Source organism: Equus asinus, chromosome 3 (assembly GCF_041296235.1).
Source record: "Equus asinus isolate D_3611 breed Donkey chromosome 3, EquAss-T2T_v2, whole genome shotgun sequence".
Classification (NCBI taxonomy): domain Eukaryota; kingdom Metazoa; phylum Chordata; class Mammalia; order Perissodactyla; family Equidae; genus Equus; species Equus asinus.
In genome coordinates this window covers 18,681,282-18,684,065 of record NC_091792.1, presented here as the reverse complement: position 1 = coordinate 18,684,065, position 2,784 = coordinate 18,681,282, and positions in this window count along the sequence as shown.

The following is a 2,784-nucleotide window of genomic DNA, read 5'->3' as shown; positions in this document are numbered from 1 at the left end:
ATATTTATCTTCTCTTTACTTTGAAATTTACATCATACACAGAGAATGCTTTAATTTTGTTAGCAGCTATTTTTCTTAACCTCCTATCCACCACTGTTCTGAATCTCAGCTTTAACAAGGGCCTGAGAAAATTAATATGTGGGAACTTATTAGTGATTGTATTATATAATATTATTATATAATAAATATTATATATATTGCAATTATATTTTTTAAACATAGATTTTGAATTTACTAATAAAGGTATTTTAAGTTCCAACCATATACCACCGTATGATCTAAGGAGTATATGTAATATTTTTGTTTGTTTTTTGGTCTCTTTGTTTGTTGAGAAAGATTCACCCTGAGCTAACATCTGCTGCCAATCTTCCTCTTTTTGTACGTGAGTTGCTGCCACAGCACAGCCACTGACAAATGAGTGGTGTAGGTCCGGGCCCGGGAACCGAACCCAGGTCACAGAAGAAGAGCATACTGTACCTAACCACTAGGCCACCAGGGCTGGCCACTATTTGCAATCTTGTTGCTGATTGTCACTGTTTGATTATGACAGATTCTTCAGAAATAGCATTAGAATTGACTGTTCAGATTGAAAATCAAAGTGAGAACTAAGTTTTATTGACTATTTTTCTTAGATGAGTACATGGACCCCACATTATGATATCATATAAATACATGATGACTTCTATCGCCATTTTTATAATCATTGAACTTACTAAAAGCCCTGAGGGGATGAGAACAGGACATTATATAATGACAAGGAAGGGGAATGGTGGAGTCAAAAAATGAGCTATCAGTCAGCTTTGCTGTTTACGAATTTAAAGAAAAAACCTATTTAACATCTTGCCCTTAATCCAAGCAGTTAAATGTTCTCTTCATTTTTACTTCCTCCAAATTCAATGGATTCTCAGAGTTCAAAACAACAAAAACAATTAAAATAATTTTAAGTGTCTGCTTCAGTAAAGCAAATAAACTCAACAATATATATCAGAGTAGACACTGATGAGATAAAAGGAGACCCCCCTGGAAAAAATTGAGATGACCAACTCATATACTTTTAAAAGTATATATTCAAACTAGTTAAGAGAAAGAACTCAATTCAAATAGATAAGTGATGATCAAATCTGTCTTGATTACTGTCTCAATGATTTAGCTGTTATACAGATCAGTTTCCACTGCTTAATCATTCTAGTCTAAAATTCTCTCTTTTTTTTTAAATCTAAGGATAACTGTTCCTTCAAGGCTCACTTCAAAATCTAAATGAGGCCTTTCTTTCCAGCCCGATGGAACCCTCTGCAATGTCTGTTCTAGGAATATCTCTAACATTTGTTTTTAAAAATGATCATCAACATGAGGAATGGTCCTCTTGGTGGTTTTACTTTTTTAAAAAATATATGTTCTGCTTTCCAAATTAGATTGTAACGTTGTTTATAATTTAAAACATTTCTTTGTGTTTTAGTATCCCAGCCTACACAGAAGGATCAATGACTCTTTATTGATGGCTACAATTTAACTCTAAATAAAATTTGGCGATATTTGGAAATATTTTAAAGGACTGAAAATATTCATTAAAATGGAGCCAGAATCATAACAGTATAATTATATAGGTAAATAATCTTCCCTGAAGGTTGACTAACTGTTTTGAGTTTTTCACCTCTGATAAATAAATGGATTCCACATAGCATTATGTAGTGATGGATTCATCACTACTATCAACATTATCAGCATCTACATTTATGTCAAAAAAGTACAGACTTCATGAAAAGTCTAACTTGAAAGAGGAAACTAAGTAGGAATTGATAACTCACATTTGTAATCACGTATACTTTTCTGATTATTTAATTGTAAGATGCATATCCAGTAAATTAAGAACACAGTAATTCCCTTCTGAAGGATAAAATGAATCATTTTAGTATGTGTTGGAGGAGGATATGACCACCTGTTGACCTGTGAGCTGGACCCGGGCAATCAGAGGCTCCTTACCCCTCCCCTGTCCTTGGAATGTATGTTCTGCCCACCAATCCCACAGTGGGAAGTGGGAACCATTTTCAAGGATGCAGCCTTGAGAGAGCAATATGTTGTTGAGGCTACCTGGACTGAACATATGACTGAATCTAGTTAAGGCCTCTATAAAAACTCTCAAGATTCTGGCGTGTGGGTGCAGAGATCTACTCATCTTGCAGTTGCCCCAGACAAGCCTCATTTGTAAGTTCCCTTGCCTAGTAAACCTGCTACCTACCAATCTGCAGTGTTCTGCCTCTTTCTTCGGTCTCTCATTGTCCTCTGTATAAAGGGCTTAATTTTAGATTTCATGTAGGAAACTCTGGAGATTGTGAACCAATAGTATCTTCAATTGTTTGAATCTCTTGCCCTCTTGGGAGCCAAGGCTGGCCTGGGCAGGGTGTAGAACCTGAACCTGACTGTGTTTAATTTGGGAGGCAGAGGTGGAATTAATTTTACTGGTACCATACAGAGTACAAAGAGTCAGAGAGAAGGAAAAGTAAAATCTATTTGATAAATTGAATTTTTAAAATTTCAAATAAGTCCACAAATTCGGATAGGAGTTACAGAGCCTGATATGTATATCCAGGAGTAGATAAGATCAGAATGGAAGCAGTTTGAGTTTAAAAATGTGGGAGAATTCCATAAGGATTGGGATGCGTACCATGAGTATTCGGTTTTATTCTAATTCTAAATATGAGTTAGATAGAGAAGAATGTCTCTCAAACAAGTTAATTGAATGAATAGGATGTCATTTTACATTATGAACTCAGGAATCCGAATGAA